General features: G+C 37.9%; 3 non-coding genes across 3 annotated transcripts; all 3 read right to left on the bottom strand.

Annotated features, from left to right (window-relative positions):
• Nucleotides 1-17,654: 17,654 nt before the first annotated feature.
• TRNAI-GAU (transfer RNA isoleucine (anticodon GAU)) lies at nt 17,655-17,727 on the bottom strand. Its single transcript has one exon. It is a non-coding gene; the product is annotated as a tRNA-Ile (tRNA).
• Nucleotides 17,728-18,922: 1,195 nt separating this feature from the next.
• TRNAI-GAU (transfer RNA isoleucine (anticodon GAU)) lies at nt 18,923-18,995 on the bottom strand. The gene has a single exon. It is a non-coding gene; the product is annotated as a tRNA-Ile (tRNA).
• A 660-nt stretch (nt 18,996-19,655) lies between these two features.
• On the bottom strand, nt 19,656-19,728 carry TRNAH-AUG (transfer RNA histidin (anticodon AUG)). The gene has a single exon. It is a non-coding gene; the product is annotated as a tRNA-His (tRNA).
• Nucleotides 19,729-25,265: the final 5,537 nt, after the last annotated feature.

The raw sequence follows: 25,265 nt of genomic DNA, 5'->3' as shown, positions 1-25,265 counted from the left end.
ATTATTGTTCAATCGAGATGAAACCACTTTCAATGAGTGTTTTATAGGGAATTAAGCTGAATTTGGTCAAAAATTTCTCCTGAAAAAAAGGCATTCAAAAAAGTACCGAAAAAATCGCATGTTTTTCTTCTTCAAGATACAAAATCCGTGACAACGATTTCTTATTGAAAAATTTAATTTTAACAGTTTTTTGATTGAATATCGTTACATTTGCTTGAATTAAAGCAAAAAGTATAAAAATAATGGACCCAGTGGTTATTTTGGAAAATAGTGAAGAAATACTCAAAATATGCTTCTTTGGCCGTGAAACGTCGATTTTGAAAATGCTATTAAAAATCGAGGTACATTTTTATTTATTGTTCAATCGAGATGAAATCACTTTTAATGAGTGTTTTATAGGGAATTAAGCTGAATTCGGTCAAAAATTTCTCCTGAAAAAAATGCATTCAAAAAAGTACCGAAAAAATCGCATGTTTTTCTTCATCAAGATACAAAATCCGTGACAACGATTTCTTATTGAAAAATTTAATTTTAACAGTTTTGTGATTGAATATCGTTACATTTGCTTGAATTAAAGCAAAAAGTATAAAAATAATGCTTTCAGTGAACATATTTGAAAATAGTGAAGAAATACTCAAAGTATGCTTCTTTGGCCGTGAAACGTCGATTTTGAAAATGTTATTAAAAATCGAGGTAAATTTTTAATTATTGTTCAATCGAGATGAAATCACTTTCAATGAGTGTTTTATAGGGAATTAAGCTGAATTCGGTCAAAAATTTCTCCAGAAAAAAATGCATTCAAAAAAGTACCGAAAAAAATCGCATGTTTTTCTTCTTCAAGATACAAAATCCGTGACAACGATTTCTTATTGAAAAATTGAATTTTAACAGTTTTTTGAATGAATATCGTTACATTTGCTTGAATTAAAGCAAAAAGTATAAAAATAATGGTTTCAGTGGTTATTTTTGAAAATAGTGAAGAAATACTCAAAATATGCTTCTTTGGCCGTGAAACGTCGATTTTGAAAATGCTATTAAAAATCGAGGTACATTTTTATTTATTGTTCAATCGAGATGAAATCACTTTCAATGAGTGTTATATAGATAATTAAGCTGAATTCGGTCAAAAATTTCTCCATAAAAAAATTCATTCAAAAAAGTAACGAAAAAATCGCAGGTTTTTCTTCTTCAAGACACAAAATCCGTGAATACGATTTCTTATTGAAAATTGAATTTTAACAGTTTTTTGAATGAATACCGTTACATTGCTTGAATTAAAGCAAAAAGTATAAAAATAATGGTTTCAATGAATATATTTGAAAATAGTGAAGAAATACTCAAAGTATGCTTCTTTGGCCGTGAAACGTCGATTTTGAAAATGTTATTAAAAATCGAGGTAAATTTTTAATTATTGTTCAATCGAGATGAAATCACTTTCAATGAGTGTTTTATAGATAATTAAGCTGAATTCGGTCAAAAATTTCTCCATAAAAAAATTCATTCAAAAAAGTAACGAAAAAATCGCATGTTTTTCTTCATCAAGATACAAAATCCGTGACAACGATTTCTTATTGAAAAATTTAATTTTAACAGTTTTTTGATTGAATATCGTTACATTTGCTTGAATTAAAGCAAAAAGTATAAAAATAATGCTTTCAGTGAACATATTTGAAAATAGTGAAGAAATACTCAAAGTATGCTTCTTTGGCCGTGAAACGTCGATTTTGAAAATGTTATTAAAAATCGAGGTAAATTTTTAATTATTGTTCAATCGAGATGAAATCACTTTCAATGAGTGTTTTATAGATAATTAAGCTGAATTCGGTCAAAAATTTCTCCATAAAAAAATTCATTCAAAAAAGTAACGAAAAAATCGCAGGTTTTTCTTCTTCAAGACACAAAATCCGTGAATACGATTTCTTATTGAAAATTGAATTTTAACAGTTTTTTGAATGAATACCGTTACATTGCTTGAATTAAAGCAAAAAGTATAAAAATAATGGTTTCAATGAATATATTTGAAAATAGTGAAGAAATACTCAAAGTATGCTTCTTTGGCCGTGAAACGTCGATTTTGAAAATGTTTTTAAAAATCGAGGTAAATTTTTAATTATTGTTCGATCGAGATGAAATCACTTTCAATGAGTGTTTTATAGGGAATTAAGCTGAATTCGGTCAAAAATTTCTCCAGAAAAAAATGCATTCAAAAAAGTACCGAAAAAAATCGCATGTTTTTCTTCTTCAAGATACAAAATCCGTGACAACGATTTCTTATTGAAAAATTGAATTTTAACAGTTTTTTGAATGAATATCGTTACATTTGCTTGAATTAAAGCAAAAAGTATAAAAATAATGGTTTCAGTGGTTATTTTTGAAAATAGTGAAGAAATATTCAAAATATGCTTCTTTGGCCGTGAAACGTCGATTTTGAAAATGTTATTAAAAATCGAGGTACATTTTTATTTATTGTTCAATCGAGATGAAATCACTTTTAATGAGTGTTTTATAGGGAATTAAGCTGAATTCGGTCAAAAATTTCTCCAGAAAAAAATGCATTCAAAAAAGTACCGAAAAAATCGCATGTTTTTTTTCTTCAAGATACAAAATCCGTGACAACGATTTCTTATTGAAAAATTTAATTTTAACAGTTTTTTGATTGAATATCGTTACATTTGCTTGAATTAAAGCAAAAAGTATAAAAATAATGGTTTCAGTGAACATATTTGAAAATAGTGAAGAAATACTCAAAATATGCTTCTTTGGCCGTGAAACGTCGATTTTGAAAATGTTATTAAAAATCGAGGTAAATTTTTAATTATTGTTCAATCGAGATGAAATCACTTTCAATGAGTGTTTTTTAGGGAATTAAGCTGAATTCGGTCAAACATTTCTCCAGAAAAAAATGCATTCAAAAGTGTACCGAAAAAATCGCATGTTTTTTTTCTTCAAGATACAATATCCGTGACAACGATTTCTTATTGAAAATTGAATTTTAACAGTTTTTTGAATGAATATCGTTACATTGCTTGAATTAAAGCAAAAAATATAAAAATAATGGTTTCAGTGGTTATATTTGAAAATAGTGAAGAAATACTCAAAATATGCTTCTTTGGCCGTGAAACGTCGATTTTGAAAATGTTATTAAAAATCGAGGTACATTTTTATTTATTGTTCAATCGAGATGAAATCACTTTTAATGAGTGTTTTATAGGGAATTAAGCTGAATTCGGTCAAAAATTTCTCCTGAAAAATGCCTTCAAAAAAGTACCGAAAAAATCGCATGTTTTTCTTTTTCAAGATACAAAATCCGTGACAACGATTTCTTATTGAAAAATTTAATTTTAACAGTTTTTTGATTGAATATCGTTACATTAGCTTGAATTAAAGCAAAAAGTATAAAAATAATGGTTTCAGTGGCTATTTTTGAAAATAGTGAAGAAATACTCAAAATATGCTTCTTTGGTCGTGAAACGTCGATTTTGAAAATGCTATTAAAAATCGAGGTACATTTTTATTTATTGTTCAATCGAGATGAAATCACTTTTAATGAGTGTTTTATAGGGAATTAAGCTGAATTCGGTCAAAAATTTCTCCTGAAAAAAATGCATTCAAAAAAGTACCGAAAAAATCGCATGTTTTTCTTCTTCAAGATACAAAATCCGTGACAACGATTTCTTATTGAAAAATTTAATTTTAACAGTTTTTTGAATGAATATCGTTACATTTGCTTGAATTAAAGCAAGAAGTATAAAATTAATGCTTTCAGTGAACATATTTGAAAATAGTGAAGAAATACTCAAAGTATGCTTCTTTGGCCGTGAAACGTCGATTTTGAAAATGTTATTAAAAATCGAGGTAAATTTTTAATTATTGTTCAATCGAGATGAAATCACTTTCAATGAGTGTTTTATAGGGAATTAAGCTGAATTCGGTCAAAAATTTCTCCAGAAAAAAATGCATTCAAAAAAGTACCGAAAAAAATCGCATGTTTTTCTTCTTCAAGATACAAAATCCGTGACAACGATTTCTTATTTAAAATTGAATTTTAACAGTTTGTTGAATGAATATCGTTACATTTGCTTGAATTAACGCAAAAATTACAAAAATAATGGTTTCAGTGGTTATATTTGAAACAGTGAACAAATATTCAAAATGTTTTCCTTAGGCCGAGTTACGTCGATTTTGAAAATGTTATTAAAAATCGAGGTAAATTTTTAATTATTGTTCAATCGAGATGAAATCACTTTCAATGGGTGTTTTATAGATAATTAAGCTGAATTCGGTCAAAAATTTCTCCATAAAAAAATTCATTCAAAAAAGTAACGAAAAAATCGCAGGTTTTTCTTCTTCAAGACACAAAATCCGTGAATACGATTTCTTATTGAAAATTGAATTTTAACAGTTTTTTGAATGAATACCGTTACATTGCTTGAATTAAAGCAAAAAGTATAAAAATAATGGTTTCAATGAATATATTTGAAAATAGTGAAGAAATACTCAAAGTATGCTTCTTTGGCCGTGAAACGTCGATTTTGAAAATGTTATTAAAAATCGAGGTAAATTTTTAATTATTGTTCAATCGAGATGAAATCACTTTCAATGAGTGTTTTATAGGGAATTAAGCTGAATTCGGTCAAACATTTCTCCAAAAAAAAATGCATTCAAAAGTGTACCGAAAAAATCGCATGTTTTTTTTCTTCAAGATACAATATCCGTGACAACGATTTCTTATTGAAAATTGAATTTTAACAGTTTTTTGATTGAATATCGTTACATTTGCTTGAATTAAAGCAAAAAGTATAAAAATAATGGTTTCAGGGGTTATTTTTGAAAATAGTGAAGAAATACTCAAAATATGCTTCTTTGGCCGTGAAACGTCGATTTTGAAAATGTTATTAAAAATCGAGGTACATTTTTATTTATTGTTCAATCGAGATGAAATCACTTTTAATGAGTGTTTTATAGGGAATTAAGCTGAATTCGGTCAAAAATTTCTCCAGAAAAAAATTCATTCAAAAAAGTACCGAAAACATCGCAGGTTTTTCTTCTTCAAGACACAAAATCCGTGAATACGATTTCTTACTGAAAATTGAATTTTAACAGTTTTTTGAATGAATATCGTTACTTACATTGCTTGAATTAAAGCAAAAAGTATAAAAATAATGGTTTCAGTGAACATATTTGAAAATAGGGAAGAAATACTCAAAGTATGCTTCTTTGGCCGTGAAACGTCGATTTTGAAAATGTTATTAAAAATCGAGGTAAATTTTTAATTATTGTTCAATCAAGATGAAATCACTTTCAAAGAGTGTTTTATAGGGAATTAAGCTGAATTCGGTCAAACATTTCTCCAAAAAAAAATGCATTCAAAAGTGTACCGAAAAAATCGCATGTTTTTTTTCTTCAAGATACAATATCCGTGACAACGATTTCTTATTGAAAATTGAATTTTAACAGTTTTTTGAATGAATATCGTTACATTGCTTGAATTAAAGCAAAAAGTATAAAAATAATGGTTTCAGTGGTTATATTTGAAAATAGTGAAGAAATACTCAAAATATGCTTCTTTGGCCGTGAAACGTCGATTTTGGAAATGTTATTAAAAATCGAGGTAAATTTTTAATTATTGTTCAATCGAGATGAAATCACTTTCAATGAGTGTTTTATAGGGAATTAAGCTGAATTCGGTCAAAAATTTCTCCAGAAAAAAATGCATTCAAAAAAGTACCGAAAAAAATCGCATGTTTTTCTTCTTCAAGATACAAAATCCGTGACAACGATTTCTTATTTAAAATTGAATTTTAACAGTTTGTTGAATGAATATCGTTACATTTGCTTGAATTAACGCAAAAATTACAAAAATAATGGTTTCAATGGTTATATTTGAAACAGTGAACAAATATTCAAAATGTTTTCCTTAGGCCGAGTTACGTCGATTTTGAAAATGTTATTAAAAATCGTGGTACATTTTTATTTATTGTTCAATCGAGATGAAATCACTTTCAATGAGTGTTTTATAGGGAATTAAGCTGAATTCGGTCAAAAATTTCTCCAGAAAAAATTCATTCAAAAAAGTACCGAAAAAATCGCATGTTTTTCTTCTTCAAGATACAAAATCCGTGACAACGATTTCTTATTGTAAAATTTAATTTTAACAGTTTTTTGATTGAATATCGTTACATTTGCTTGAATTAAAGCAAAAAGTATAAAAATAATGGTTTCAGGGGTTATTTTTGAAAATAGTGAAGAAATACTCAAAATATGCTTCTTTGGCCGTGAAACGTCGATTTTGAAAATGTTATTAAAAATCGAGGTACATTTTTATTTATTGTTCAATCGAGATGAAATCACTTTTAATGAGTGTTTTATAGGGAATTAAGCTGAATTCGGTCAAAAATTTCTCCAGAAAAAAATTCATTCAAAAAAGTACCGAAAACATCGCAGGTTTTTCTTCTTCAAGACACAAAATCCGTGAATACGATTTCTTACTGAAAATTGAATTTTAACAGTTTTTTGAATGAATATCGTTACTTACATTGCTTGAATTAAAGCAAAAAGTATAAAAATAATGGTTTCAGTGAACATATTTGAAAATAGGGAAGAAATACTCAAAGTATGCTTCTTTGGCCGTGAAACGTCGATTTTGAAAATGTTATTAAAAATCGAGGTAAATTTTTAATTATTGTTCAATCAAGATGAAATCACTTTCAAAGAGTGTTTTATAGGGAATTAAGCTGAATTCGATCAAACATTTCTCCAAAAAAAAATGCATTCAAAAGTGTACCGAAAAAATCGCATGTTTTTTTTCTTCAAGATACAATATCCGTGACAACGATTTCTTATTGAAAATTGAATTTTAACAGTTTTTTGAATGAATATCGTTACATTGCTTGAATTAAAGCAAAAAGTATAAAAATAATGGTTTCAGTGGTTATATTTGAAAATAGTGAAGAAATACTCAAAATATGCTTCTTTGGCCGTGAAACGTCGATTTTGGAAATGTTATTAAAAATCGAGGTACATTTTTATTTATTGTTCAATCGAGATGAAATCACTTTTAATGAGTGTTTTATAGGGAATTAAGCTGAATTCGGTCAAAAATTTCTCCAGAAAAAAATGCATTCAAAAAAGTACCGAAAAAATCGCATGTTTTTCTTCTTCAAGATACAAAATCCGTGACAACGATTTCTTATTGAAAAATTGGAATTTTAACAGTTTTTTGAATGAATATCGTTACATTTGCTTGAATTAAAGCAAAAAGTATAAAAATAATGGTTTCAGTGAATATATTTGTAAATAGTGAACAAATACTCAAAATGTTTTTCTTAGGCCGATTTACGTCGATTTTGAAAATGTTATTAAAAATCGAGGTACATTTTTATTTATTGTTCAATCGAGATGAAATCACTTTCAATGAGTGTTTTATAGGGAATTAAGCTGAATTGGGTCAAAAATTTCTCCAGAAAAAAATGCATTCAAAAAAGTTTAGAAAAAATCGCATGTTTTTCTTCTTCAAGATACAAAATCCGTGACAACGATTTCTTATTGAAAAATTTAATTTTAACAGTTTTTTGAATGAATATCGTTACATTTGCTTGAATTAAAGCAAAAAGTATAAAAATAATGGTTTCAGTGAATATATTTGTAAATAGTGTACAAATACTCAAAATGTTTTTCTTAGGCCTAGTTACGTCGATTTTGAAAATGTTATTAAAAATCGAGGTACATTTTTATTTATTGTTCAATCGAGATGAAATCACTTTAATTGAGTGTTTTATAGGGAATTAAGCTGAATTCGGTCAAAAATTTCTCCAGAAAAAAATGCATTCAAAAAAGTACCGAAAAAATCGCATGTTTTTTTTCTTCAAGATACAAAATCCGTGACAACGATTTCTTATTTAAAATTGAATTTTAACGGTTTGTTGAATGGATATCGTTACATTTGCTTGAATTAACGCAAAAATTACAAAAATAATGGTTTCAGTGGCTATATTTGAAAACAGTGAACAAATACTCAAAGTAAGCTTCTTTGGCCGTGAAACGTCGATTTTGAAAATGTTATTAAAAATCGAGGTAAATTTTTAATTATTGTTCAATCGAGATGAAATCAATTTCAATGAGTGTTTTATAGGGAATTAAGCTGAATTCGGTCAAACATTTCTCCAGAAAAAAATGCATTCAAAAGTGTACCGAAAAAATCGCATGTTTTTTTTCTTCAAGATACAAAATCCGTGACAACGATTTCTTATTTAAAATTGAATTTTAACAGTTTGTTGAATGAATATCGTTACATTTGCTTGAATTAAAGCAAAAAGTATAAAAATAATGGTTTCAGTGAATATATTTGTAAATAGTGAACAAATACTCAAAATGTTTTTCTTAGGCCGAGTTACGTCGATTTTGAAAATGCTATTAAAAATCGAGGTACATTTTTATTTATTGTTCAATCGAGATGAAATCACTTTTATTGAGTGTTTTATAGGGAATTAAGCTGAATTCGGTCAAAAATTTCTCCAGAAAAAAATGAATTCAAAAAAGTACCGAAAAAATCGCATGTTTTTCTTCTTCAAGATACAACATCCGTGACAACGATTTCTTATTGAAAATTGAATTTTAACAGTTTTTTGAATGAATATCGTTACATTGCTTGAATTAAAGCAAAAAGTATAAAAATAATGGTTTCAATGAATATATTTGAAAATAGTGAAGAAATACTCAAAGTGAGCTTCTTTGGCCGTGAAACGTCGATTTTGAAAATGTTATTAAAAATCGAGGTAAATTTTTAATTATTGTTCAATCGAGATGAAATCACTTTCAATGAGTGTTTTATAGGGAATTAAGCTGAATTCGGTCAAACATTTCTCCAGAAAAAAATGCATTCAAAAGTGTACCGAAAAAATCGCATGTTTTTTTTCTTCAAGATACAAAATCCGTGACAACGATTTCTTATTTAAAATTGAATTTTAACAGTTTGTTGAATGAATATCGTTACATTTGCTTGAATTAACGCAAAAATTACAAAAATAATGGTTTCAGTGGTTATATTTGAAAATAGTGAACAAATACTCAAAATGTTTTTCTTAGGCCGAGTTACGTCGATTTTGAAAATGTTATTAAAAATCGAGGTACATTTTTATTTATTGTTCAATCGAGATGAAATCACTTTTAATGAGTGTTTTATATGGAATTAAGCTGAATTCGGTCAAAAATTTCTCCAGAAAAAAATGCATTCAAAAAAGTACCGAAAAAATCGCATGTTTTTCTTCTTCAAGATACAAAACCCGTGACAACGATTTCTTTTGGAAAAATTGAATTTTAACAGTTTTTTGAATGATTATCGTTACATTTGCTTGAATTAAAGCAAAAAGTATAAAAATAATGGTTTCAGTGGTTATATTTGAAAATAGTGAAGAAATACTCAAAATATGCTTCTTTGGCCGTGAAACGTCGATTTTGAAAATGTTATTAAAAGTCGAGGTACATTTTTATTTATTGTTCAATCGAGATGAAATCACTTTTAATGAGTGTTTTATAGGGAATTAAGCTGAATTCGGTCAAAAATTTCTCCAGAAAAAAATGCATTCAAAAAAGTACCGAAAAAATCGCATGTTTTTCTTCTTCAAGATACAAAATCCTTGACAACGATTTCTTATGGAAAAATTGAATTTTAACAGTTTTTTGAATGATTATCGTTACATTTGCTTGAATTAAAGCAAAAAGTATAAAAATTATGGTTTCAATGGTTATATTTGAAAATAGTGAAGAAATACTCAAAATATGCTTCTTTGGCCGTGAAACTTCGATTTTGAAAATGTTATTAAAAATCGAGGTACATTTTTATTTATTGTTCAATCGAGATGAAATCACTTTTAATGAGTGTTTTATACGGAATTAAGCTGAATTCGGTCAAAAATTTCTCCAGAAAAAAATGCATTCAAAAAAGTACCGAAAAAATCGCATGTTTTTCTTCTTCAAGATACAAAATCCGTGACAACGATTTCTTATTGAAAAATTTAATTTTAACAGTTTTTTGATTGAATATCGTTACATTTGCTTGAATTAAAGCAAAAAGTATAAAAATAATGGTTTCAGTGTGGATAAACTTTGGGTTTTTACGTTACATTAGAGATCCCACAACACCGCTCCCGGGTGGGCTCGAACCACCAACCTTTCGGTTAACAGCCGAACGCGCTAACCATTGCGCAACGGAAGCCCAAATATTAAATGGTCGTCAGGTATTGTGGAAAAACTCTGACATTTTACGTAACATCTGAGACGTCAAAACACCGCTCCCGGATGGGCTCGAACCACCAACCTTTCGGTTAACAGCCGAACGCGCTAACCATTGCGCCACGGACGCCCAAAAATTATATGGTCGTCAGGTATTGTGGGAAAATTTGGGTTTTTACGTTACATTAGAGATCCCACAACACCGCTCCCGGGTGGGCTCGAACCACCAACCTTTCGGTTAACAGCCGAACGCGCTAACCATAGCGCAACGGAAGCCCAAATATTAAATGGTCGTCAGGTATTGAGGTAAAACTTTGACTTTTTACTTCACATCTGAGACCTCACAGCACCGCTCCCGGATGGGCTCGAACCACCACCGTTTCGGTTAACAGCCGAACGCGCTAACCATTGCGCCACGGACGCCCAAAAATTAAATGGTCGTCAGGTATTGTGGAAAAACTTTGGGTTTTTACGTTACATTTGAGATCCCAAAACACCGCTCCCGGGTGGGCTCGAACCACCAACCTATTGGTTAACAGCCGAACGCGCTAACAATTGAGCCACGGAAGCTCAGAAAATAAATGGTTATCACGTATTATGGAAAAAGTTTGACTTTTCACGCTACATCTGAGACCTCACAACACCGCTCCCGGATGGCCTCGAACCACCAACCTTTCGATTAACAGCCGAACGCGCTAACCATTGAGCCACGGAAGCCCAAAAATTAAATGTTCGTCAGGTATTGTGGAAAAACTCTGACATTTTACGTTACATATGAGACGTCACAACACCGCTCCCGGGAGGGCCCGAACCACCAACCTATTGGTTAACAGCCGAACGCTCTAACCATTGAGCCACGGAAGCCCAAAAATTAAATGTTCGTCAGGTATTGTGGAAAAACTCTGACATTTTACGTTACATCTGAGACGTCACAACACCGCTCCCGGGAGGGCCCGAACCACCAACCTATTAGTTAACAGCCGAAAGCTCTAACCATTGAGCCACGGAATCCCAAAAATTAAATGTTCGTCAGGTATTGTAGAAAAACTCTGACATTTTACGTTACATCTGAGACGTCACAACACCGCTCCCGGGAGGGCCCGAACCACCAACCTATTGGTTAACAGCCGAACGCTCTAACCATTGAGCCACGGAAGCCCAAAAATTAAATGTTCGTCAGGTATTGTAGAAAAACTTTGGCTTTCTACGTTACATTTGAGATCCCACAACACCGCTCCCGGGTGGGCTCGAACCACCAACCATTCGATTAATAGCTGGACGCGCTAATTATTGCGCCAAGGAAGCCCAAAAATTAAATGTTCGTCAGGTATTGTGGAAAAACTCTGACATTTTACGTAACATTTGAGACGTCACAACACGGCTCCCGGATGGGCTCGAACCACCAACCTTTCGGTTAACAGCCGAACGCGCTAACCATTGCGCCACGGACGCCCAAAAATTAAATGGTCGTCAGGTATTGTGGAAGTACTTTGGCTTTTTACGTTACATTAGAGATCCAACAACAACGCTCCCGGGTGGGCTCGAACCACCAACCTTTCGGTTAACAGCCGAACGCGCTAACCATTGCGCAACGGAAGCCCAAATATTAAAAGGTCGTCAGTTATTGTGGAAAATCCTTGACTTTTTACGTCACATTTGCGACCTCACAACACCGCTCCCGGAAGGGCTCAAACCACCAGTCTTTTGAATAACAGCTGAACGCGCTAACCATTGCGCCACGGAAGCCCAAAATTTAAATGGTCGTCAGGTGCTGTGGAAAAACTATGACATTTTACGTTACATCTGAGACCTCACAACACCGCTCCCGGATGGGCTCGAACCTCCAACCTATTGGTTATCAACCGAACGCGCTAACCATTGAGCCACGGAAGCTCAGTAATTAATTGGTTGTCAGGTATTGTCTAGAAACTCTGACTTTTTACGTTATATCTGAGACCCCACAAAACGCTCCCGGAGGGGCTCGAACCACCAACCTTTTGAATAACAGCTGAGCGCACTAACCATTGCGCCACGGAAGCCCAAAAATTAAATGTTCGTCAGGTATTGTGGAAAAACTCTGACTTTTCACGTTACATCTGAGACACCACAAAACGCTCCCGGATGGGCTCGAACCACCAAACTTTCGGTTCGTCAGTTATTGTGGAAAACGTTTGACTTTTTACGTTACATCTGAGACCTCACAACACCGCTCCCAGATGGGCTCGAACCACCAACCTATTGGTTAACAGACGAACGCGCTAACCATTGAGCCACGGAAGTTCAGAAATTAATGTTTGTCCCGTATTGTGAAAAAGTTTTGACTTTTTACGCTACATCTGAGACCCCACAACACCTCTCCTGGGTGGGCTCGAAACACCAACCTTTCAGTTAACTGCTGAACGCGCTAACCATTGCGCCACGGAAGCCCAAATATTAAATGGTCGTCAGGTATTGTGGAAAAACCTCGACTTTTTACGTCACATCTGAGACATCACAACACCGCTCCCGGGTACGCTCGAACCACCAACCTTTCGGTTAACAGCCGAACGCGCTAACCATAGCGCAACGAAAGCCCAAATATTAAATGGTCGTCAGGTATTGAGGTAAAACTTTGACTTTTTACTTCACATCTGAGACCTCACAGCACCGCTCCCGGATGGGCTCGAACCACCAACCTTTCGGTTAACAGCCGAACGCGCTAACCATTGCGCCACGGACGCCCAAAAAATTAAATGGTCGTCAGGTATTGAGGTAAAACTTTGACTTTAACTTCACATCTGAGACCACACAACACCGCTCCCGGATGGGCTCGAACCACCAACCTATTGGTTAACAGCTGAACGCTCTAACCATTGAGCCACGGAAGCCCAAAAATTAAATGCTCGTCAGGTATTGTGGAAAAACTCTGACATTTTACGTTACATCTGAGATCCCAAAACACCGCTCCCGGGTGGGCTCGAACCACCAACCTATTGGTTAACAGCTGAACGCGCTGACCATTGCGCCACTGAAGCCCAAAAATTAAATTTTCGTCAGGTATTGAGGTAAAACTTTGACTTTTTACTTCACATCTGAGACCACACAACACCGCTCCCGGACCCCAGTAGCAAAATCGACGTTGGGCCAACGGAGTCGGCTCGAGATTCAACAGACACTGCCCTATACTGCCGCAAAATGGTCGTTAGACTTTCCTTTTGACAGTCGAAATGTCCTACCCGAAAATGGGTCGGTCCGGCGGTTTTCCAACCTTTTCAAACGTGCACGGAAAATTTTCGGGATTTCCAAAATGAGGTCGGGATAGAAATTTTGCCAGCATTTTAACCGACTCTAAAAAGTAATCGTGGCCAGCTCTTACATTATCAAACAAGAAGTCGGCTTTGTTACCTGGTTATGGTCAGATTATTAATCTAATTGCGGTCGGCTTCTTCGACTGTTATTTGTCGGATTTATGGCTTGTTTGTGGTCGGCTTTATGGCTTGTTTAGGGTAGGCTTTATGGCTTGTTTAGGGTGGGCTTTATGGCTTGTTTAGGGCAGGCTTTATGGCTTGTTTAGGGTAGGCTTTATGGCTTGTTTAGGGTCGGCTTTACGACTTGATTATGGTCGGCTTTATGGATTGTTCATGGTCGACTTGATGGATAGTTAATGGTCGGCTGTAGAATTTTTTAAAGGTCGGTTTAGAGATCTTTTACTGTAGGTAACGCGAAGTGTCTCTGATGATTCCCTCCCATTGGACCGAAATCCCATTCAACCGAAACCAAAGAAGGTAGGTCCCATTGGACCGAATTCCGCACCTTGGGCGGTTTACGAAAAGTGGAGATAGCCATGAATGACTGGACTTAACGTTAGTGTACACTGCCGTTATCGCCGATAAAAACGAAGTAGCAATGAGTCAACCGTGGAAACGGTTTTATAGGCTTATGTAAATTTAAGGGAAAGCTAAAATAGGCCGTAAACCGTAACATTTTCTTTAATGTTACTTTAAAATGATACTTAAAACGAGAGATTTATATTTATATCAAGGTGAATAAACATATTACACTATATTGTTGATTCTAAAATATTATTTTATGTTTTGTTTGTAATACAAATCCAAGTATCTTTGATTTGTCCTAAAACATAAGAAAATAATATATAGCTCCCTATAAGTATGAAACGTAGTACATAATCATACTACAGCATTTGCTCCCAAATTTGGCGCGCTTACGCTTTTACGCCCCGCAGAAGAAGTTTCGGTACTACGAGAAAAAGGGGGGCGAAACCTAAGGTGCCCTCGAAAGGCACGATGGGCCGGGGAAATAGTGACACAAGATACTCTTTACCTCCGTACCAGTGTAGGCGCTAGCCTCGTTCGTCAAAATCTCGCGCCATCTATTAATTTATTATGATAATTTGCAATGTACTTAATCAGTTATAATTATCATAATAATAATTTCAAGACCTTTAACTATTTAGTTATAATATAAAATTTGAAAACTTTCTAAACAAATATTTCAACTTTTTAACGCCAAAAGCTTTTAATAGGTGGCATTAGAAACTTTTTACAAATTGCAATGGAAGAAAATGCTGTTTACATGGCTTAAATGGAGAGTTTCATACTTATAGGGAGCTATATATTATTTTCTTATGCTTAAAATAACGAAATTTGAAATGTTTAGTATTGATTGTTAGGTAGTCGGATATGTCGACGTCTCGACCCTTGTTGTAAATTTGATAAAAACCCATGTTAGTTGGTAAGGCGTTGAGCAGCCGACCTAATCCTTCCATACACCAACCGACTTAAAATGTAACTATCAGCCAACTCTATTTGTTTGTTCTCTCGTCCGATTTCGAAGCGGAGCTAGTAACTGAAGTTGGATAAGAGTCGGACTTTAGTTGTAAGTGTCGATTAGACCATAAACGGACGAATCTACTTCGAACCGACTCAAACGCGGAAGAAGCTTCATTATAACTAAATCTGAAATAGTATGATCGGTAGGTAGTCGGATAAGCCGACCTCTCGTCCCTTGTTGTTATTTTGATGAAAACCAATGTTAGTTGGTAAGCAGTTGAGCAGCCGACCTAATCCTTTCTTACACCAACCGACATAAAATGTAACTATCAGCCAACTCTATTTATTTGTTCTCACGTCCAACTTCAAAGCGGAGCTGGTATCTGAAGTTGGATAAGAGTCGGACTTTAGTCGTAAGTGCTGACTAGGCCATAAAGCGAAGAATCTTCCTCGAACCGACTCAAACGCGGAAGAAGCTTCATTACAACGAAATCTGAAATGTTCAGTGTGATTGGTAGGCCGTCGGATATGTCGACCTTTAGACCCTTATTGTTATCTTTTATTTGATACCAACGCATGTTAGTTGGTAACGAGTCGAGCAGCCGACCTAATCCTTCATTACATTAACCGACTTAAAATACAACTATCAGCCAACACTATTTTATTGTTCTCACGGCCGACTGAAAAGCGGAGTTGGCAACTGAAGTTGGATAAGAGTTGGAATTTAGTCGTAACTACCGACTTGACCATAAACCGACGAATCTACCTCGAACCGACTCGATCGCGGAACATTCGTGTTACTGGGGGAAGGGCTCGAACCACCAACCTTTCGATTAACAGCTGAACGCGCTAACCATTGCGCCACGGAAGCCCAAAAATTAAATGCTCGTCAGGTATTGTGGAAAAACTCTGACATTTTACGTTACATCTGAGACGTCACAACACCGCTCCCGGGAGGATTCGAACCACCAACCTATTGGTTAACAGCCGAACGCTCTAACCATTGAGCCACGGAAGCCCAAAAATTAAATGCTCGTCAGGTATTGTGGAAAAACTCTGACATTTTGCGTTACATCTGAGACGTCACAACACTTCTCCCGGATGGGCTCGAACCACCAACCTATTGGTTAACAGCCGAACGCGCTAACCAGTGAGCCACAGAAGCTCAGAAATTAAATGGTTGTTAGGTATTGTGGATAAGTTATGACTTTTTACGTTACATCTGAGACCCTACAGCACCTCTCCAAGGTGGGCTCGAACCACCAACCTTTCGGTCAACAGCCGAACGCGCTAACCATTGCGCCAAGGAAGCCCAAAAATTAAATGTTCGTCAGGTATTGTGGAAAAACTCTGACATTTTACGTAACATTTGAGACGTCACAACACGGCTCCCGGATGGGCTCGAACCACCAACCTTTCGGTTAACAGCCGAACGCGCTAACCATTGCGCCACGGACGCCCAAAAATTAAATGGTCGTCAGGTATTGTGGAAGAACTTTGGCTTTTTACGTTACATTAGAGATCCAACAACAACGCTCCCGGGTGGGCTCGAACCACCAACCTTTCGGTTAACAGCCGAACGCGCTAACCATTGCGCAACGGAAGCCCAAATATTAAAAGGTCGTCAGTTATTGTGGAAAATCCTTGACTTTTTACGTCACATTTGCGACCTCACAACACCGCTCCCGGGAGGGCTCAAACCACCAGTCTTTTGAATAACAGCTGAACGCGCTAACCATTGCGCCACGGAAGCCCAAAATTTAAATGGTCGTCAGGTGCTGTGGAAAAACTATGACATTTTACGTTACATCTGAGACCTCACAACACCGCTCCCGGATGGGCTCGAACCACCAACCTATTGGTTATCAGCCGAACGCGCTAAACATTGAGCCACGGAAGCTCAGTAATTAATTGGTTGTCAGGTATTGTGGAGAAACTCTGACTTTTTACATTATATCTGAGACCCCACAAAACGCTCCCGGAGGGGCTCGAACCACCAACCTTTTGAATAACAGCTGAGCGCACTAACCATTGCGCCATGGAAGCCCAAAAATTAAGTGTTCGTCAGGTATTGTGGAAAAACTCTGACTTTTCACGTTACACCTGAGACACCACAAAACGCTCCAGTATGGGCTCGAACCACCAAACTTTCGGTTCGTCAGTTATTGTGGAAAACGTTTGACTTTTTACGTTACATCTGAGACCTCACAACACCGCTCCCAGATGGGCTCGAACCACCAACCTTTCGGTTAACAGCCGAACGCGATAACCATTGCGCCACGGACGCCCAAAAATTAAATGGTCGTCAGGTATTGTGGAAGAACTTTGGCTTTTTACGTTACATTAGAGATCCAACAACAACGCTCCCGGGTGGGCTCGAACCACCACCCTTTCGGTTAACAGCCGAACGCGCTAACCATTGCGCAACGGAAGCCCAAATATTAAAAGGTCGTCAGTTATTGTGGAAAATCCTTGACTTTTTACGTCACATTTGCGACCTCACAACACCGCTCCCGGGAGGGCTCAAACCACCAGTCTTTTGAATAACAGCTGAACGCGCTAACCATTGCGCCACGGAAGCCCAAAATTTAAATGGTCGTCAGGTGCTGTGGAAAAACTATGACATTTTACGTTACATCTGAGACCTCACAACACCGCTCCCGGATGGGCTCGAACCACCAACCTATTGGTTATCAGCCGAACGCGCTAACCATTGAGCCACGGAAGCTCAGTAATTAATTGGTTGTCAGGTATTGTGGAGAAACTCTGACTTTTTACATTATATCTGAGACCCCACAAAACGCTCCCGGAGGGGCTCGAACCACCAACCTTTTGAATAACAGCTGAGCGCACTAACCATTGCGCCATGGAAGCCCAAAAATTAAGTGTTCGTCAGGTATTGTGGAAAAACTCTGACTTTTCACGTTACACCTGAGACACCACAAAACGCTCCCGTATGGGCTCGAACCACCAAACTTTCGGTTCGTCAGTTATTGTGGAAAACGTTTGACTTTTTACGTTACATCTGAGACCTCACAACACCGCTCCCAGATGGGCTCGAACCACCAACCTATTGTTTAACAGCCGAACGCGCTAACCATTGAGCCACGGAAGTAAAGAAATTAAATGTTTGTCCAGTATTGTGAAAAAGTTTTGACTTTTTACGCTACATCTGAGACCCCACAACACCTCTCCTGGTTGGGCTCGAAACACCAACCTTTCGGTTAACTGCTGAACGCGCTAACCATTGCGCCACGGAAGCCCAAATATTAAATGGTCGTCAGGTATTGTGGAAAAACCTCGACTTTTTACGTCACATCTGAGACATCACAACACCGCTCCCGGGTACGCTCGAACCACCAACCTTTCGGTTAACAGCCGAACGCGCTAACCTTTGCGCCACGGAAGCCCAAATATTAAATGGTCGTCAGGTATTGTGGAAAACCCTCGACTTTTTACGTCACATCTGAGACATCACAACACCGCTCCCGGGTACGCTCGAACCACCAACCTTTTGAATAACAGTTGAGCGCGCTAACCATTGCGCCACGGAAGACCAAAAATTAAATGTTCGTCAGGTATTGTGGAAAAACTCTGACTTTTTACGTCACATCTGAGACCTCACAACACCGCTCCCGGATGGGCACGAACCACCAACCTTTCGGTTAACAGCCAAACGCGCAAACCATTGCGCCACGGACGCCCAAAAATTAAATGGTCGTCAGGTATTGTGGGAAAATTTGGGTTTTTACGTTACATTACAGATCCCACAACACCGCTCCCGGGTGGGCTCGAACCACCAACCTTTCGATTTACAGCTGGACGCGCTAATTATTGCGCCACGGAAGCCCAAAAATGAAATGTTCGTCAGGTATTGTGGAAAAACTCTGACATTTTACGTAACATCTGAGACGTCACAACACCGCTCCCGGATGGGCTCGAACCACCAACCTCTCGGTTATCAGCCGAACGCGCTAACCATTGCGCCACGGACGCCCAAAAATGAAATGTTCGTCAGGTATTGAGGTAAAACTTAGGCTATTTACGTTACATTTGAGATCCCAAAACACCGCTCCCGGGTGGGCTCGAACCACCAACCTATTGGTTAAAAGCCGAACGCGCTAACAATTGAGCCACGGAAGCTCAGAAAATAAATGGTTATCACGTATTATGGAAAAGTTTGACTTTTCACGCTACATCTGAGACCTCACAACACCGCTCCCGGATGGGCTCGAACCACCAACCTTTCGTTTAACAGCCGAACGCGCTAACCATTCGCCACGGACGCCCAAAAATTAAATGGTCGTCAGGTATTGTGGAAAAACTCTGACATTTTACGTTACATCTGAGACGTCACAACACCTCTCCCGGATGAGCTCGAACCACCAACCTATTGGTTAACAGCCGAACGCGCTAACCATTGCGCCACTGAAGCCCAAAAATTAAATTTTCGTCAGGTATTGAGGTAAAACTTTGACTTTTTACTTCACATCTGAGACCTCACAACACCGCTCCCGGATGGGCTCGAACCACCAACCTTTCGATTAACAGCTGAGCGCGCTAACCATTGCGCCACGGAAGCCCAAAAATTAAATGTTCGTCAGGTATTGTGGAAAAACTCTGACTTTTTACGTCACATCTGAGACCTCACAACACCGCTCCCGGATGGGCACGAACCACCAACCTTTCGGTTCATAGCCGAACGCGCTAACCAATGCGCTACGGAAACCCAAAAATTCAATGGTCGTCAGGTATTGTGGAAAAACTTTGGTTTTTACGTTACATTTGAGATCCCACAACACCGGTCCCGGGTGGGCTCGAACCACCAACCTATTGGTTAACAGCCGAACGCGCTAACAATTAAGCCACGGAAGCTCAGAAATTAAATGGTTATCACGTATTGTGGAAAAGTTTTGAATTTTTATGCTACATCTGAGACCCCACAGCACCGCTCCCGGGTGGGCTCGAACCACCAACCTATTGGTTAACAGCCGAACGCGCTAACCATTGAGCCACGGAAGCTCAGGAATTAAATGGTTGTCCCGTATTGTGGAAAAGTTTTGACTTTTTACGCTACATCTGGGACCCCACAACACCTCTCCCGGGTGGGCTCGAACCACCCACCTTTCGGTTAACTGCTGAACGCACTAACCATTGCGCCACGGAAGCCCAAAAATTAAATGTTCGTCAGTTATTGTGGAAAAACTCTGACATTTTACGTTACATCTGAGACCTCACAGCACCGCTCCCGGGAGGGCTCAAACCACCACTCTTTTGAATAACAGCTGAACGCGCTAACCATTGCGCCACGGAAGCCCAAAAATTGAATGGTCGTCAGGTATTGTGGAAAAACCTTGACTTTTTACGCCACATCTGAGATCTCACAACACCGATTTCGGGTGGGCTCGAACCACCAACTTACTGGTTAACAGCCGAACGCGCTAACCATTGAGCCACGGAAGTTCAGAAATTATATGGTTGTCTCGTATTGTGGAAAAACTCTGACTTTCTACGTCACATCTGAGACCTCACAACACCGCTCCCGGGAGGGCTTAAACCACCAGCTTTTGAATAACAGCTGAACGCGCTAACCATTGCGCCACGGAAGCCCAAATATTAAACGGTCGTCAGGTATTGTGGAAAACTCTTGACTTTTACGTCACATCTGAGACCTCACAACACCGCTCCCGGATGGGCTCGAACCACCAACCTTTCGGTTAACAGCCGAACGCGCCAACCATTGAGCCACGGAAGCTCAGTAATTAAATGGTTGTCAGGTATTGTGGAGAAACCTTGACTTTTTACGCCACATCTGAGACCTCACAACACCGGTTTCGGGTGGGCTCGAACCACCAACTTACTGGTTAACAGCCGAACGCGCTAACCATTGAGCCACGGAAGTTAAGAAATTATATGGTTGTCTCGTATTGTGGAAAAACTCTGACTTTTTACGTTACATCTGAGACCCCACAAAACGCTCCCGGAGGGGCTCGAACCACCAACCTTTAGAATAACAGCTGAGCGCACTAACCATTGCGCCACGGAAGCCCAAAAATTAAATGTTCGTCAGGTATTGTGGAAAAACTCTGACTTTTCACGTTACATCTGAGACACCACAAAACGCTCCCGGATGGGCTCGAACCACCAAACTTTCGGTTCGTCAGTTATTGTGGAAAACGTTTGACTTTTTACGTTACATCTGAGACCTCACAACACCGCTCCCAGATGGGCTCGAACCACCAACCTATTGGTTAACAGCCGAACGCGCTAACCATTGAGCCACGGAAGTTCAGAAATTAAATGTTCGTCAGTTATTGTGGAAAAACTATGACATTTTACGTTACATCTGAGACCTCACAACACCGCTTTCGGGTGGGCTCGAACCACCAACCTTTCGGTTAACAGCCGAACGCGCTAACCATTGCGCCACGGAAGCTCAGAAATTAAATGGTTATCACGTATTGTGGAAAAGTTTTGAATTTTTATGCTACATCTGAGACCCCACAACACCGCTCCCGGGTGGGCTCGAACCACCAACCTATTGGTTAACAGCCGAACGCGCTAACCATTGAGCCACGGAAGCCCAAAAATTAAATGTTCGTCAGGTATTGTGGAAAAGTTTTGACTTTTTACGCTACATCTGGGACCCCACAACACCTCTCCCGGGTGGGCTCGAACCACCCACCTTTCGGTTAACTGCTGAACGCGCTAACCAATGCGCCACGGAAGCCCAAAAATTAAATGGTCGTCAGGTATTGTGGAAAAACTTTGGTTTTTACGTTACATTTGAGATCCCACAACACCGGTCCCGGGTGGGCTCGAACCACCAACCTATTGGTTAACAGCCGAACGCGCTAACAATTAAGCCACGGAAGCTCAGAAATTAAATGGTTATCACGTATTGTGGAAAAGTTTTGAATTTTTATGCTACATCTGAGACCCCGCAACACCGCTCCCGGGTGGGCTCGAACCACCAACCTATTGGTTAACAGCCGAACGCGCTAACCATTGAGCCACGGAAGCTCAGGAATTAAATGGTTGTCCCGTATTGTGGAAAAGTTTTGACTTTTTACGCTACATCTGAGACCCCACAACACCTCTCCCGGGTGGGCTCGAACCACCAACCTTTCGGTTAACTGCTGAACGCACTAACCATTGCTCCACGGAAGCCCAAAAATTAAATGTTCGTCAGTTATTGTGGAAAAACTCTGACATTTTACGTTACATCTGAGACCTCACAGCACCGCTCCCGGGAGGGCTCAAACCACCACTCTTTTGAATAACAGCTGAACGCGCTAACCATTGCGCCACGGAAGCCCAAAAATTGAATGGTCGTCAGGTATTGTGGAAAAACCTTGACTTTTTACGCCACATCTGAGACCTCACAACACCGGTTTCGGGTGGGCTAGAACCACCAACTTACTGGTTAACAGCCGAACGCGCTAACCATTGAGCCACGGAAGTTCAGAAATTATATGGTTGTCTCGTATTGTGGAAAAACTCTGACTTTTTACGTCACATCTGAGACCTTACAACACCGCTCCCGGGAGGGCTTAAACCACCAGGTTTTGAATAACAGCTGAACGCGCTAACCATTGCGCCACGGAAGCCCAAATATTAAATGGTCGTCAGGTATTGCGGAAAACTCTTGACTTTTTACGTCACATCTGAGACCTCACAACACCGCTCCCGGATGGGCTCGAACCACCAACCTTTCGGTTAACAGCCGAACGCGCCAACCATTGCGCCATGGAAGCTAGAAACTTATATGGTCGTCAGGTATTGTGGAAAAACTTTGACTTTTTACGTCACATCTGAGACCTCACAACACCTCTCCCGGGTGGGCTCGAACCACCAAACTTTCGGTTAACAGCTGTACGAGCTAACCATTGAGCCACGGAAATTCAGAAATTAAATGTTTGTCCCGTATTGTGGAAAATTTTTGACTTTTTACGCTACATCTGAGACCCCACAACGCCTCTCCTGGGTGGGCTCGAAACACCAACCTTTCGGTTAACTGCTGAACGCGCTAACCATTGCTCCACGGAAGCCCAAATATTAAATGTTCGTCAGTTATTGTGGAAAAACTATGACATTTTACGTTACATCTGAGACCTCACAACACCGCTTTCGGGTGTGCTCGAACCACTAACCTTTCGGTTAACAGCCGAACGCGCTAACCATTGCGCCACGGAAGCCCAAATATTAAATGGTCGTCAGGTATTGTGGAAAAACCTCGACTTTTTACGTCACATCTGAGACATCACAACACCACTCCCGGGTACGCTCGAACCACCAACCTTTTGAATAACAGTTGAGCGCGCTAACCATTGCGCCACGGAAGCCCAAATATTAAATGTTTGTCAGGTATTGTGGAAAAACTCTGACTTTTTACGTCACATCTGAGACCTCACAACACCGCTCCCGGATGGGCACGAACCACCAACCTTTCGGTTCATAGCCGAAAGCGCTAACCAATGCTGCACGGAAACCCAAAAATTAAATGGTTGTCAGGTATTGTGGAAAAACTTTGGTTTTTACGTTACATTTGAGATCCCACAACACCGGTCCCGGGTGGGCTCGAACCACCACTTTCAATGAGTGTTTTATAGGGAATTAAGCTGAATACGGTCAAAAATTTCTCCAAAAAAAAATGCATTCAAAAAAGTACCGAAAAAATCGCAGGTTTTTCTTCTTCAAGACACAAAATCCGTGAATACGATTTCTTATTGAAAATTGAAAGTTTTTTGAATGAATATCGTTACATTGCTTGAATTAAAGCAAAAAGTATAAAAATAATGGTTTCAATGAATATATTTGAAAATAGTGAAGAAATACTCAAAGTATGATTCTTTGGCCGTGAAACGTCGATTTTGAAAATGTTATTAAAAATCGAGGTACATTTTTATTTATTGTTCAAACGAGATGAAATCACTTTTATTGAGTGTTTTATAGGGAATTAAGCTGAATTCGGTCAAACATTTCTCCAGAAAAAAATGCATTCAAAAGTGTACCGAAAAAATCGCATGTTTTTCTTCTTCAAGATACAAAATCCGTGACAACGATTTCTTATTGAAAAATTGAATTTTAACAGTTTTTTGAATGAATATCGTTATATTTGCTTGAATTAAAGCAAAAAGTATAAAAATAATGGTTTCAGTGGTTATATTTGAAAATAGTGAAGAAATACTCAAAATATGCTTCTTTGGCCGTGAAACGTCGATTTTGAAAATGTTATTAAAAATCGAGGTACATTTTTATTTATTGTTCAATCGAGATGAAATCACTTTTAATGAGTGTTTTATAGGGAATTAAGCTGAATTGGGTCAAAAATTTCTCCAGAAAAAAATGCATTCAAAAAAGTACCGAAAAAATCGCATGTTTTTCTTCTTCAAGATACAAAATCCGTGACAACGATTTCTGATTGAAAAATTTAATTTTAACAGTTTTTTGATTGAATATCGTTACATTTGCTTGAATTAAAGCAAAAAGTATAAAAATAATGGTTTCAGTGAACATATTTGAAAATAGTGAAGAAATACTACAGTCACTGGTAACAAGATCTAACTGCATTCTCGACGCTCCCACTACCGTGATTATTGCTATCTTTCTGTTGTGCCCTACTTGTGAGAAGTCAGTTCGCTTTCGCTCGTGATCGATTAGTTTTGTTGCCAAATCCGGCCCCATCAAAAACGAGTAACTAGCAAACCGTGTTAAAAAATCTTCTGTTATTGCGTCGCAACCTAAAAAAAATGGCGTTTAAATTCAAGACCAACGTGCTTTCGTGAAACATTCAACGCCCGCTATATAAAAAATAAAATCGAATATCTCTTATTTTATCAGCAACCGACGAAAAATTTGGAATCTCAATTTTTCACTCTTCAGAGCACCAGCCACTGTGAACAAGGACTAACTGTATTCTATCTTTCAGGTATGAATGATCACCTTTAACGTATTCAACGTCTCGCCTTCCACTGTGATCGCTACCGTCGGCTTAGCTACTTGCAAATCGTCGTAAGTCATCCCGCTTTTGCTGGTGGACAGCTTTCTCCAAGACCCGTATATGCCTCGTGATAAGTACCATTAACGCATAACTTACAATCCGTGCTGAAACAAAAAACATCCGTTCTTGCGTCGCTTAAAAAAGACCTGGCGTGCAAAGCCAAGAGCATCGGTCTTCTTAAAAAAAACAACGCCCGCTTCTAAAAAAAAAGAAAGGAACTACTCTCGCTTATCTCATCTACAACCGAGGATTTAAATTGTGAT

This window comes from Phalangium opilio, unplaced genomic scaffold, assembly GCF_054372755.1.
Source record: "Phalangium opilio isolate 3A_F unplaced genomic scaffold, DU_Popi_V2 ptg001675l_1, whole genome shotgun sequence".
Taxonomy (NCBI): domain Eukaryota; kingdom Metazoa; phylum Arthropoda; class Arachnida; order Opiliones; family Phalangiidae; genus Phalangium; species Phalangium opilio.
The sequence above is the reverse complement of the archived record's forward strand: the minus strand, read 5'-3'. Positions and strand labels throughout refer to the sequence as shown.